Below are 15,328 nucleotides of genomic sequence, written 5' to 3'. Positions count from 1 at the left end.
GGAACGACGTTGTTCTGAAGAATGTTGTCACGGTAGTAAACGGCATTCACTCTGCCACGACAAACAATCAGAGCGGTTCTGTGGTGATAACTTATCCCCCCCCACACCATAATGCTGCCTCCACCCCACCGATCGGTTTGCACAACACAATCCTGATGATAACGTTCACCCCGTCGACGCCATACCCGTAGACGCCCGTCAGCATTTCGCAAGTGAAAACGCGACTCGTCGGAGAACACCACACCGTGCCAACGTCGTAACAACCACACACGATGCTGTTCAGCCCATTGTCGGCGTTCACGGCGATGCCTGTCAGCCAGGATGGGTCCAACGTAAGGGCGTCGACAACGTAACCCTGCCGCACGGAGACGGCATCGGACGGTGGAAGCGCTGATCAAACCACGTCGACCCTGGACAGCGTTGGCGGTTCTGGCAGCGGGCAAGGTTCGATCCCGAATATGGCGCCGTACAATGTCTCGATCTTGACGAGGGGTGGTAACACATGCCTGACCTGGGCGTTGCCGGTCCCTGCTGGTTCCTGTTTGTTGGTATCTGTTAGCAAGCCTCAGAATGGTCGAATGATGACACCCAAATCGTCGTGCAATGTTTCTGCTTGAAGCGCCGACCTGCAACATACCCAAGGCCTGTTCTCATTCCTCTGGTGACAATCTAGGCATGGCGAAAAAACTTTACTTACGAAAGTACTGCGAAAATGAGAACGGTTTTGTGCCGAAGGTCATTTATACCCCTGAACAGCATGCTTTCTGCATGCAATTTGTGCCCTTCGTGTGTGATGTGCATGAATTTTGTTGTTTTCATGTGATGTGTTCGATGATGTGTTCGAACGATCCGTTTTTTACTGTAGAGCGTTATTTACGATCTAGTGTGTTATTATCAAAATTCCCACCATTAATTTTCCATTTCCAAAAGATTCTATTGCCTTATTTCAAAATTTACAGGTGGTGCGTTTTCAATGATGTTCAGTATATTTAGCAATAATCCTTATATGGATCTTTTTAATATAATATTCTACCCTTTCACACTCATCATAGAAGTCTTCTTTTATTTAGACAATAAAAAAAACACCTCAAGAGTACACCAATTTTTACCCGGGGTGACAATACACTGGTATGAAGAACACCTAGACCAATATTGTCGTATTGTTATACAACAGGATACCCCCACGGGTCCTACAAAACGCTCAATAAGCCTCAGTGGGGTTTTTATTACAACAGGGTTTATTAACCTCTCACCTATTACCCTGACTAGTAGTATAGGACTTGTAGACTTCAAATTCATTGATAGACTATTAACTAAACCCCAATTAAAATATCTTTCATAATATATATTATAGGATGGGTCTGTACCCAGTCGTAGAGGAAGTAGCGAAGACGCTGGAAACCGTAGATGGGTTCCGCTTGAGGCAGTTATGTGATATGAAACGCCAACTAGAACATGACCGTGACACGCGGAAAGCACTATGTAAAAAGTACCATAGAGCTTTCAATATCGTGGATGGGGCTGACACTACCCTTATGGTAACCAGCATGGGACTAGGGGCGACAGGTGTTGGGTTGTTAGCTACCATCGTGGCTGCACCTATAGTGCTAGGTATTGAAATAACAGCTGGGGTGGCAGGGGTGTTAGGGTTGGCGCTTAAGTTAGTATCACGCAGACTGCATCGTAAGGTATTGAAACACGACGAGATCAGGGTTCTGGCCGAAGCAAAGCTCAACACAGTGAGTGAGCGTATTTCCACGGCACTCTCTGACAGTAAGATCTCAGAAGAGGAGTTTCGTTCAATCCTCTCTGAACTCACAAAATATAACGGAATGAAACAAGATATTCGATCCAAGTCTCGTAAGTCTGCTATCAGTGAGGACGAGAAAAAAAAGTACATAGAACAGGGGATACAAAAAGCCCAACAAGCCTTTATTATGAACACCAAAGAGATCATAGGCGGTTCACGTTAAACTGTTTCATTGATATAAACGTGACATAGGCACAGTAATTACCGCCAACTTTTTTGTAGTAGGGGTAATAATAGCAAGAGCTAAGGGCCCAACCAAACCTTATTTAGTAAATACGGCTTTGTAGAGACTTTTTTTTTGAAAGTGTTTTAGAACCCCCATTCCCTATACTACTGATCTAGCTGTAGATATGTGTACTAATGTGACTGAAACTGAAGAAGAAAATGAACTGAGTGGATCTGCTACACTGTCAGCAGATACTGCTTGTTTAAGAAGATCTCAAAGGACATGTCGTGCTCCTGCATATTTGAAAGACTATGTAAAGAAATGAATATTTAAATGTTTCAGTATGTCATTGTTAGACTTGTATAATTATGAAAGTGGGATATGTTTGATGGTGTATTTATTTGTTGTAACACATTTAGGAATTTATTACATGCTTGATTGGTGGTAGATTTAAATATTTTCAAATATTATGTTTGAAAATAATGGATGTTTTCAGTACTAACTGTGGGAGGATTGTAGTTTTCTCATAGTTGTGAGATGTAGTTGTATGCCTTATAGCATCTGAGGTCACATGATGTAACTTGTTAACTTGCGTACTACGTCAGAATAATAAAGCGGGTGATTGGAACTACTCGCATGTCGTGTGTGTCCCTGAGCAGACACGGATCCCAAGAAGATACTACAGCAAAAAATACGAAAAACCATGGAAGCTTATAAACCCTGACTTACCAGGTAGGTCCAGCACAGAATCGATAATATCAGTCTAGATGTAGCATAGGGGGCGATTTGTAATTTCTCATGCATGAAAGCTCTATGTGGGCCGTCTTTCAAGTATTACAGGTTTTGACCGGCTTTTATATATGGTTGATTATGCATTTTCATGGACCATGTTGGGTGTGTAGCATGCTTGTGACTGTCACCCTTGTATTCACCGGACTGATATAAATACCCAACATGTGAGCGGTCTGGAATTATTTTCTTGTTTGTCCCAACGGTGTGGTACTGCTGCTTTTGATTTCACATATTTCATTTGGATAGATTTAACGTGTCTCTTGTCCAGCAATCTTGTTATTTCATGATTCATGGAATCTACAACTTGAAGCAGTTGTGCTACCCAATCCCTGTTTCTGTTTTGGGGGTATTGTTGTGAAAACAGGCGTTTGGCCAGAGAGTGATTAAGTCTCTTGAACATAAATTGACTGAGCTGTACATTGTGTTTGGCTAGCAACTGCGACATGGCACCCATGAATTCTTGACCTGGGTCAACTTGCAACGTGGAAGGCTAGGTCAGCCAGCGTGGTTTGTTATATTTGCTCGAACGCTTTTGGTACTTAGACAGAATCTTTCACAGTTAATGGTACGGCTTCCTTGTAGCAGCTGTCTATGTCTACGAAGGTCAGGGCATATTTGTAGGTTTTACCTTTCACCCTGTCGTGCGGTAAGAACAACAGGCCAGGTGCCGGCAGGTAGACTTCATATGTGGATTGGTTTTGTAACCAGGCTTTTGCTTTTTCTTCCACAACCCATGTGGCTTTGGCTAATTTTGGTATAGCGTCTGCCCCTTTCCAATATCCATGTTGGCTGTAGTATATGTTCTCCATGAATGTGTTACTTATTTTTTTCTAGTTTTTAATTTTTTTCGTGTCCGTAAGCATATGTGGTGATACCATCTGGCCCTATCCATTGTTTCGTATCTGTTGGTTTCTAGGTTTCATAAAATATCACTTCAAAACGACAATTCAGAATCTTCATATATTCCTGTTTAATTCTGTTGACAGACAAGGTATTCGACCTTACAAGTAGATTCTCTGTGAAGATTGACTGCAATACAATCATAAAATCTGACTTAAGTGAAGGCAGTCAGTGTAACATATGAATACAAGTTCATGCTTCTACCACGACAATTACACTTTCATAGTTAGAAACGGAATATCTAATACAAGGAAATATAACTTATATTACTGGACATGTATAAATGATAATTTACCGTTTATATGCTGGAGTGATGAAACGAAGGTCCGAAACATGGCGAATCGAAAAAACGTGTGCAAAAATCCGAATCATCTCCCTTTGAGAGCTACAAGTATGCAGAGTGCACACCGCTAAGGAAAAACTTTGCTAGAAATAAACAAGAACAAATTCAAAATTCCTACAGTATCCATAGGGCACAGCGAGGTCTTGTTGATAGTCAGACTGTATATCTTGTTTCCCTCGCTGCGTAGAATATTCATCAGGTGTTTGAATGTTTTCTTGTGGAATAGGGTCTGTTTGTAGAATGTATATTTGATGTGCCATTTCACCACATTCCTTTTCACATCTTGAGCCCTCTGGATCTCAGCATTGTCTGCCTTTTTCATAGAATACATTTACGGTCTCAAGCCTACATACTCAGCGATGGTTGTGCTGGCTCATTCATTTTTCATTTTACCAAGTACCTTTTTATTTACTTGCCTGTGCATAGGGTGGTTCTTGGGTGATTACTCATATCATGGGCAGACAGTACTGTTGCCCTTTTAAGTATGATGAGTGCTCGTCCGGTGTCTGTGATGGAGCTTGCCCATATAGTATGGGTGCTATGCCTGCCAAAATAATTAACAACCCGACTATAACTTCAAAATTCTAATATGCTGAATATTGCTTTGCAGTTAGGGTCTTGATACTGACACATGATATGGATGTGTTTGTGGGTGGCTGGACCATGTTGAGGATCCATGTTGATCAAGACACTTGCAATCTCTTCAGCTAGACGTAATAATTTGGGAATTATCCTTGACACATGATGTTAATGGCAGGCACATAGTGAGGTTTCAAGATCGGGAGTGAGCCAAAAAATTACTCTACCTGATTCTCCACCAATTGTCAGCACGTAGTATATGGTGCGTCAATTCAGGTTAAGGCCATGAGTAGGACGAACATTACGTTGACAAAGACGAGGTGTGGTTGGTTCATATTTTTTTAGCTGCTTACACAAGACATGACAAACAAGTACACATGAATGAGGTGAGCTGATTTCCAGTTCAACCCCAGGGCATTTCCCACGAGAGGCATAATCCTGCTCGCAGTTGTCCTTACACAGACAGTTGGAAACCAGACTCCACACTCAATATAGATGTGTGCATACATATATATATAAGTTTTTCACAACAATGGACATGCAAAGATTCAACAATAGACAGATAGAGAAACAATAGCACTTCCTTCTAAAGTTGATGTAATGACAGGCACTGCCACAGGAGATGACCAAAAAAGTATACAGTAGAAGACGGATATAACGAATTCCAAGGAACAAAGGGATTTAGTTTGCTATATCTGTTGTTCGTTATTCACGTTTGACCGCCATATTGGCTTATAGAGATGAAGAGACACGTATATACATGGACTACATATTTTTATTCTTGTACATTGACATTAAAATTCTGATTTCATTGTTTAACACAGTCCACAATTTTGCTCTGCACGCCACGTCCTGCCGATTTTATTTTGTTGACTGCTACACATACATCTGCTAGAGAGTCAAAAGTAGAGTTGTCTGATCCTTCACACACAAGCAGATGACGCAGTGTCTCTAATGCTGCATTGGCCTCAGCAAATGATGGCTTTGGACGAGGTTCATCATCTTCACTGTCCGAATCGGGAGCAGGTGCGACAGTGGGCGTGGCAAACTGGTGACTGACGTCACAATCTCGTCTTCTGTAGGTCTTTCGGCTACAACATTTTCATTGTCAGCGTTGATGAAGTCATCCAGCGTGACATCAGCCGGGATTTCTTCTGCCTTATCTGACAGTTCACTCCACATAAGTCTGAGATCCGAAAGAACCATGTTGTCACTCTCATCATCTGATGAATCTTCATCTTGCACAGGAATAACAAAGCCTCCCTTCCGATAACAGTTGGTGCCAAGGAGGTTAAACAATGTTGATTCACCGCAAACAAGGTTGATGTATGCTGCTAAGTCGCTGAGTTGAAACTGAGCTGACACAGAGTGAGTTTGCTTCTTACGTCGTTAATTGGGCTTGGGGTCAGGAAATCAGTTCGCTATAACCATTAATTCGCTACTCACGAGTTCATTATTCACGTATAATTTTAATGATATTATAATGGGACCATTGACGGGACTTTTAAATTTGTTTGCTATATCCGTTTGTTCGCTATATCCGTGTTCGCTATATCCATGTTCTACTGTATATAATATAACAGTGTATTCAGAAAATGGCTCAAATTCAGTTTAAGAGTTAAATGATTGAAGAAAGAATAAGGGAATGCTATCAAATTCTACTTGCAAACAAGGATAAGTTCAGCACTGACCTGACAGTTGTGCTGTAGTAGCATTAGGAGTGTCAAGACTGAGCCCATACCAAACACACTGGTGTCTGTGTCAAAAATGAACAATCCATCATTCTCTGAAAGTGAAAGTATTAGTGCTTGAGTAAGACACTGCTTCAAATGCAGAAAAGCTGACTCACAGTTTTCACACCATGTATATGGAACACCTTTTCTAATGAGTCTAACCAAAGGAAAAGCTTTTTCAGAGAAGTTAGGAATGAAGTGCCTATAATAGGTAACAAGACATGAAAAGCTTTGAATCTCTGACCTACTTTTGGGCTGGGGGCTTGATTCTGCAGCACTTACTTTGTCTTGTGTACGTCTTATCTAAAAACATCATCTTTTTAGCTGATGGTACTATCCTAGCCGGTAATTTGATAGGCTTTGTCTCTCCTGTGTCAGTGCTGTGTGTGATAACATCTGTCTGACTTAAGATTCCATCTTCACTGACAAATATATCTTCAAACTCCTTCACTGTGTTCCCAACAGCTGTTGTCTGCATTACAGAAAGGTCATCTCAACTCTTGTCCACTAATGGTTTCAAAAGTGAAGGTACTCTGAAGAATCTACTATTGGGCTACCAGTTTCATCACATGTGACTACCTGTTTCAGTGTGCTTAACGTTTCTTCTACAGAGCTACTTTCCATCTTAGTCTTCTTATTGCTCATATTTAATACAGAAACAACAACAGTATTGTCCTTTCCCTGGACTAAGCTTCTAGCTACAAAGAGACCTTTGCTATGCCAGTATTTATTTGGCTCAATGATGCCACTCTGAGAAGAGAGAGGATTATTTACCTTGCATTCGATGAGCATTTATGAATTCCCAGGTATGGTCACTGTTTCAAGCTCTCTTATTCTGGAACAGCTGTAAGTTTTCTGTTTGGTAAGTGATAATTCACTCTTGAGGTACCTAGAACTTTCCTCTTTACATACGCTACACCATCATACTGCTCCAGGAAATACATTCCAACTATACTGCTAAGTGATCCCAGATCTGCTACTACAAAGTTTTGCTCAAATTCCACACAATCAATCACAAATTTCAACCTAACAGAACCATGTACCACCTTTGGAGTATCATTTGCTGAATGCAAATCCTTATTAACTACCTCTAAAGGTGTTCCCTCCAAACCAAGCTTACAGGAATCATCATGTGACATAATGGAAACTGGGGACCCTGTGTCAACAAGATCTCTAAAACTTCCTCCTTCAACTTTAGCATACACATAAGAGACACTTTTCAGATGTTTATGTGTGCAAAACTATTTTCTCCCTGGAAGTGGATAGCTCAATCTGTATGGACATTCTCAGTGCTCTCTCCATCTGTCTGAGTTGGCCTATCTAACTGATCTGAAACAGTGGCTTCAATCTCAGCATCTACTAGTTTCCCGACCTGTTTCGACTCATTAGCACTTGTTGGTAATCTTAACATCATAAGATATGGACAAGTATTTCTCAGATGACCTTTGTCATGACAAACATAACAATGAACATCTCTGACTTACTTTCTTAAAAAGATCCAGCTTTTTATATATCAACTTTCCTATAGCTTCTAGGGTTAAAGGACCACTAAACTCAATTTTTGGGTACTCTTTTTATCACTGCATATGAAAGACTTTTGGTTAGTCATAAACGAAACACCATTTGTTTTTAAAAAAATCTTGTGGTTAATTAATACCAAGCGCTGAAAAGTTGCTAGAAAGCCATCTGCCTCTCTCTCGCCCGCAAACGAAACCGCAGACAGGTTACGTAACTCAGTCGCCAGAGCCCTACAGTGATGTCATAGAAGGAACGATTGCCCATTAAATGTATAGAAAATGTGTTGGAAGCTCGTCATTTTGCTGATTTCTCAACGTCACCAAAGACATGCCGAATTGTTGTGTTGCCATCAGTTGTTCCTTGGGGTCGGGTGATGGTGTCACTATGCGCAGATTTCCACCAGACTCTGTAGTTTATACTTTAATTGGTTGTTAGTATGTGCGAAGTGAGCTTTGTGGAAGCCTGTGGTATATACGGATGGGTCGCCCCCTACCACGCTTCCAGGATAGAAAATGGAGTTCAGGTTTCATCGAGTTTATAAAATCAAGACTGCTTACTACACATTTTGCATGGATATATCGCTTTCTTCCTCGGAAACGTGGTTGTGGTCGAAGTGACAATATTATCATAAGTAATATTATATTGACCCCATATATTGACAGATTCCAAGACTGAAATTGTTATGTAATAAGCAGTGTCATGTAAAATCCTAATGTCCATCAATAAAATACATATTCAATTACCAGTAGAAAGTAATTTTGATTTTGTAAGTCGGTGGAAACACACTTAAATAGCATTCATCCTCAGAGAGGGCGCTGCCATTTTTGAAAATCGTGAAGTCACAGGTTAAAGTCTGTTAGAATTATTGAGATTATGATTTGTTCTCATCAAGTTAGAAAATCAAAACTACTTTTTACTGGTAGTTAAAGATGCATTTGAATCTTGGCCAAAAGGATTTTGCATGACACAACTTTTAACATAAGGACTTCTTCCAAGGAAGCAAGGTGGGGGTCGAAGTGACATTTATATTGCAAGCAATGTTATATTGACCCCCACCTCACTTCAAAGAGTGAAATTGTTATGTTATAAGCAATGTCATGCAACATCCTATTGTCCACCGATAAAATACATATTTTACTACCAGTAGAAGTCGGTGAAAACAAACTTAAATAGCATTCATCCCAAGGCAGGGCGCCACCATTTTTGAAAATCGTGAAGTCAAATCCTTTTGAATTAATGAGATTATGCATGGTTTGTTCTCATCAAGTTAGAAAATCAAAACTACATAAACATGTATTTAATATAAAGGAGTTTGCATGACACAGCCTGTAACATGACCTAAGCGAGGTCGGAGTCGAAGTGAAAATACTGCGCGATAAATTTCTCCACTTGCTAAATTTACTTGGTTTGTAATGTTCACTCACCAGTATGTAGACACTTGTCAATATACGTCTTCATACTTGGTTTCATAATCCTAATTTATAATCATACTTGCATGCATTTTGAAACTTAATAAAAAGAAGCGATCTGCGAATGTATAAAAGGAATGTAATATGTAGACATTTCATAGTTTTCCTATATAAATCATAATTCGCACACACGCCATAGTGTATGTCGTCTGCATCATTACACTTAACGACGAAAACAATGATTCTGTTGAAAGCTACGATAACTTATTAAAAACAAAATATGCAAATATTAAAATTAAAGTTATAGGAGCAAAGTCAGGCTATTACCTTCTTCGAGGAATGTATCCATCAATATCCACAAAAACAAGTGATATATAATTCATCTGCAGATGTCCCAAGTGATGTGTCTTTTAACAGTCTCATATACGAAAACGTGATGTATCGTTTCAGGTTTTTCACATTGCTGTATAGTTTCATTGGTTACCCAAGGTAGCACACCTGGCGACTAATTGCATAATGTGCGTCATTCTTTTTTAAAAGTTATTTAGTTAGCCAATAATGAGCAATCAATCAATGTATTGGCGGTTAATCCTTTGAAAGAAGGGTGTTGTATTACATAGACACAGACACGACAGAGTGTATTCAGTATAGATTAGTAAATGTACATACATAAACACTACCTTTTGACAAATCCCCCATTTAAATCCCCATAAAACTAATTAATCACTCAGCATGTTATTGGTTGATCCTTTGATAAGTCCAGACAAAAGAAATGCCAAATGGGGGCCTTTGTCAGGTAATCTAAGTGGTGTTACCACTAATTATACCTGTTATAAATTCATTAACTGAGCATCAAGTGTATAATGACAAATAACGAGTAGGTTTATACCACCTAACACGGATGACACCAAGTGATTTTGACAGAATCGTCTATGAAAACAAGGGTTGTAACTCGAAAACTAGGCAATGCAGGAGACTAAACTAAGTGATAGTAGATTGTGAGAACATATAGCTTTCATTTTTCTCATCAATTTTTGCGATTTCAGGTAAACCTGTAAACGAAATAGTTTAACCCCTGAAATGTAGATGAATACTGCACAGACCCTCATTTCTATACCCACTCTGATTGGTTGAAATGTCATTTGTGGCTGAGAATTGTGCACTGTTGACAAAAAGGTTGATTTAAGGTAATTAAAGATAGTAATGAGCAGTTTTTATGACAGGGTTTCATTTATAACGATGTCAGCAACTGATTTTGCATTTGTGCCCTATTAGAGTATATGTGACCTTTAAAGGTTCCTTGATGTGACTCTGAATTTCTGTCCTAGGTTCAGATGATCAACAACACCTGCTCAGTCATAATTCTCAGGTTTTCTTGCCCAACAACCTTCTATGGCTTCATGTTCAACAGCATAGGACATTGCGTCATCAAGAGAGATAGGATTTGAGAAGGACACATGTTTCCTCATATTGAAACTGGTCAAACCCTTCAAAAACTGATCAATCAGATGTGGTTCTAAGGATGTATAAGAAGCCTCAGGATAATCATTGGAGCTTGTACCCAAATTCAGTTATGGATTCATCATTTCCTTGCTTCATGTTTCTAAATTCTGATCTGAAGGCTAAATTTCTTCCCCTAGGATTAAACCTTTGCACTTAGGCCTTTTCTTGACTGCATTGTAATCATTCAACTGTCCAATTTAAAGATTGCGTAATAACGTTTGAGCTGTACTCCTTAAACACATTGTTAGCTGTTGTGTTTTCGTTACATTTGTCCACCGGTTCCATGCAGAGACATGTTCAAAATGAACTATGAAGTCTTGCCAATCACAGGATGTACTGTGAAAACAATCCGGACGCACAGTCGAACGAGGAGACCTAGCAAATGTGCTATATTTGAGCATGGTGTCACTAGCATCACTAACATAGGTACGATTTAAAGTATGATCTTCTGTTAAGCCTTCAGGAAAATGAGCTGTTGTTGACAGAAACCTGTTCCCTACACTAGAACCACCATTAACATGACTTGTAAATTGAACAGATGGGTTTCCGGTTCCTGTACGATTCCAGTATAACTCGTCAACTTTCCTATCTGTCAACATCCTATCTACAACTCTATGGGCACACAAGGAATGAAATGGAACTGAGTGGTCACTTCGCAAATCATCTGCAGATGTCCTGAAGTTCTGTTGCAGTCTTTCCTCCATCTCTGCGCCTAACCCAAGTATACTATTTCTGTTGGATGAAGAGACAAAAGGTGTAGATATTAAGAAGATGGACTGAGCTCTAGAACCAACACCGGACTCAACAAACCCATCGTTGATACCACTATCAGACAAGGCCAGTAACTTTTCTTGATGTATAACATCCATATCAAACAACTATCAGAAGCAACAAGATGAAACCTGATCCTGGTCACGGCACCAAATCCGTAATAGGTTTTTCTGTCCAGTGACAGCTGAAGTTGGCTATTCTCTGGTTTTGGACCTTGCGTTGTGTATTTTTTTTTTATGCGTGTGATGATAAATTATCCAACTACAAGTAGGCTCTATGAGTCAGGCCCTATTGCTGGTAAAACGTAGAATACAAAAAGACAAGGGAAACTCAATAATTTATTTACAACAAAATGCCTAAACCTGTCCTTACCCACCACCCTAACCTAACCCTAAATTCTACCAAGACATGGCTTAGATTTCAAAGCCTATACCCAAAACAAATAAATATATTAATTTCCTGCAGTAAACTGAAAAGCTTATCTACTTGGTCTGGATTAAGAGAACTCAAACAACTGAAATCAATGAACCAGTGGCGGACCAGAGGACTAAAGACAAGGACTGCTATGAAGCTAATCCTTTTATAGAGAGGCAGTGCATGGACTGCACATGCCAGGCAGAACACACTAATCTGCTGGGTGTGTTGTGGCTATGCATGTCAGCATTGCCAGTGGAACACACTAATAGCCCATACTAAAAGTAACCCAACTCTAAGTATCCTAAACTACCACATAAGTAAGTGATACTAAATTCACTGGAATTTTGTGCTCACATTAGTATGAGGACGTGTGTTTGATTATTTTTCTCCTTCATCCATGTAGCATTTTCAGTGAATGTAACCATTCACAAAATTAGTGTTCAAGCTTCAAGAAAATGTAATTAATTTAAAACAAATGGCTGAGAATATAATATTTGAAATGCTACACTTGATCAAGGTTTCCAAGCAGTCAGAAGGCATTTTCCAAATCAGAATGTCAGTGTCAAATGGACTAGTGTTCAAAAGAAAGAGCATAGTGTGTTTGGTAAAACTTTAAAGAAAGGAAAAGCGTTTACAAATGAGCATCTGTTTAGCAAATGTGTACATTTTCATTTCATACAAAGTCAAATGTACTTTTTGACTATACTTAAAGACACATGGTATCATGGTCTGAAGTTTTACACAAATCAACAAGGCATTTCTTTCTGCAAGATGTTATCAAATGTTGAAACAGTAGTGAAAGTGAGCACCATCGTGGAAAAACATGTTGATACATTGATGACACATGGCGATGAATGATGTTTGGCGTGATCCATTCCTGCTGACATATTGTTCCAGTTCTTGAGCTGTGACAGATGGTGCTGATAGTCCCGTAACTGAATGCAAATTGACGCTAAATATTCATCTACTTGTCTGTAAACACGAGTATGGTGGTCATTATTGTACAACAGAACCTACCCTCAGTGAATATCACAATGGCCAATCATACATTTGCCAACGTTGAACCCGCCTGACCCATGTTAATCTGTTTTGAAGTGTCAGATACACTCAGAGGTAGGGGTCTCATAGTCACTGGTACACTCATAATGTGTCAACTGATACAGTGTCCTAGTGCTGCGGAGATCACTGTTACAAAATTATTTCTCACATGAATTGTCCAGATGTGGCAATCATCACTGGGTGTAGTCATACTTGACTGACCACTTTTAGGCTTGTCTGGGTGCAGCCAAAGGTTCTGGCAATGATGGCGTGGTTAGCTCTTTGTTGGGGCATTCCGAGTGCTCTATCTCTTTTGATTTGCCTCAAATCTGCTACATTTTTTGTGTTCTTTTTAAACTGGGTTGTTCACTTATTGCGTATTCTGTTTTTGTATTTCATGTCATGTTAGGAAGGGACATTATGGATTTTTGGTGACGTATATGTGATTTGTTAACTTGTTTCATAGTTTGTTTTCAGAAGGAATGGGTCTGTATGTGCGTGGCATGGCTCAACATGGTTTTATCACTACATTTTCATTTTTTGCGAATTTTATGTCCTATTTTTGCTGTGTATAGTTTCTTTTTAGCACTAGTTTATTATGTCCAGTGGCATTCCTTATATATTTGTATGTGCCACCATTAGGTGCAGCTATATTCACTGTTTCTTGTTATCTGAACACTGTGTAAAATGTGATTCGTTAATATTCATATGAAAAGGGTTTTATATCATTATGATATTATTATTTTGTTTTCAGTAGATCAAATGTATGAATGTTGTATAAACAACAGGTGTATGTGCACAAATTTTCCAACACATTAGACAACATGTGGTCCATGAAGTGTTTGAAATCTTTAAAATTTTGAAAATTTGATTCTAATTTCAGTCTTCCAAGACAAAAACACATTATTATTAGTCTATGAAATTCTTTTGTAAACGTCATAAACCAGACCTTAAATGAGGCCCTCAGATTAACAGCTACATCACACAAACTTAAGTATTTCAGAATTCACATTAATTTTTATTGCTGTTCACATTATTCATTCATGTTCCTGACTCTGTATTACAGCACTTGTATGGTTTTGTAGGGTTTGAGGGCAAGGAGTGAAGAGACATGCAAAGTGCCTGTTTGTCACACATACTGTTATTCCCATTTTTCATCAAGCTGTCCACATTACTCCTTACATATACTGAGGCAAAAAAGAAACTTCACAAAATGTAATTTTAAAAATAATTAATTATTTGTTTCTGATGATATGTCTATGTATCCAAAATGGGATCCCTATCTTTCAACTCAAGATAGCAAAACCCACTCAAACCCATCTATTCGTGGTGCAAATGACGTTAGTGCCAAATCAGGGTTTGCACATGCAGTTGAACATATGATCTTTGTATCAAAGTTTTCTTCATTTGCACATGTTTGCATTGGCCTTATCAGATCAGTTATTGTCGTCACAAGAGCAATGGGATGCAGCCGTCATACTGTGTATGACTTGCAAGGTAGTCTTCAACAAACTTATCACTTTTGATCGCCCAAGGTCGGGTTGTCCACATGTGACACCAAGAGCAGAAGGCAGTCAAATCGTCCTATGTCACCTATGTGACAGATTTCTGCCAGCTACACAGACCAGGGATGAGATGTTTAGAGGTCGACTGTCCTCACAGATCATTCGAAATGTGGGCTGCCAATCTCCATTCTTGATGTCCATATCATGGGCCTATACTGATGCCATTTCATCAACGTAAACGTCTGCTGTGGGCCCAACGTCACCTCCGATGGACCAAGAGAGACTGGAGTCAAGTCGTCTTTAGTGATGAACCCAGGTTTACCCTCAGATTTGGGGACTTCAGGCACAGAGTCTGGAGACGATGTCGTAAATGGTATGCCTAATGTTGTGTACAGGAACTCGACAGATTTGGGAGCGGAAGTTTTCATGTTGTGGGGTGCTTTTGCAGGAACTTGGTGCTGCCTTGCAAGTGCAATGGCGCAGAATCCCAAACAACCCACTCACGAGCATCAGGCAGTCGATGAGGAGACAGTGTTTGGCAGTGGTGATTGCACGGGACTTCCATGCACAATACTGACCTGAGAAATTTTCAATTTGTATTCTTGTGACTTGACATTCTGAATACCCATGTTGTGTAGCCTAATAGAACTGATTGTGGCACTGTCAGTGCATTGAGTACATCACACAGATCTCAGCCATGACATAAAAACAATTGAACCATCTTACCATCTCTTGTTCTATTATAGTGCCCTGAAGAAACAGTGTGAAGTTTCTTTTTTGACTCAGTATATTTTTGTTCAGCCTACAAACGTCTGCTGATATAACAGTATTCCTGCTGTTGCAT

General features: G+C 39.5%; 1 protein-coding gene across 2 annotated transcripts in view; it reads left to right on the top strand.

Annotated features, from left to right (window-relative positions):
• The window catches only part of LOC137265813 (tyrosine-protein kinase receptor torso-like), a 504,354-nt gene that overhangs the window by 241,475 nt on the left and 247,551 nt on the right, over positions 1-15,328 (top strand). The gene's annotated exons all lie outside the window — the stretch shown is intronic.

The sequence above is a fragment of the Haliotis asinina genome, chromosome 15 (genome assembly GCF_037392515.1).
Source record: "Haliotis asinina isolate JCU_RB_2024 chromosome 15, JCU_Hal_asi_v2, whole genome shotgun sequence".
In the NCBI taxonomy this organism is placed as follows: Eukaryota; Metazoa; Mollusca; class Gastropoda; order Lepetellida; family Haliotidae; genus Haliotis; species Haliotis asinina.
This window is presented reverse-complemented; position numbering and strand designations above follow the sequence as displayed.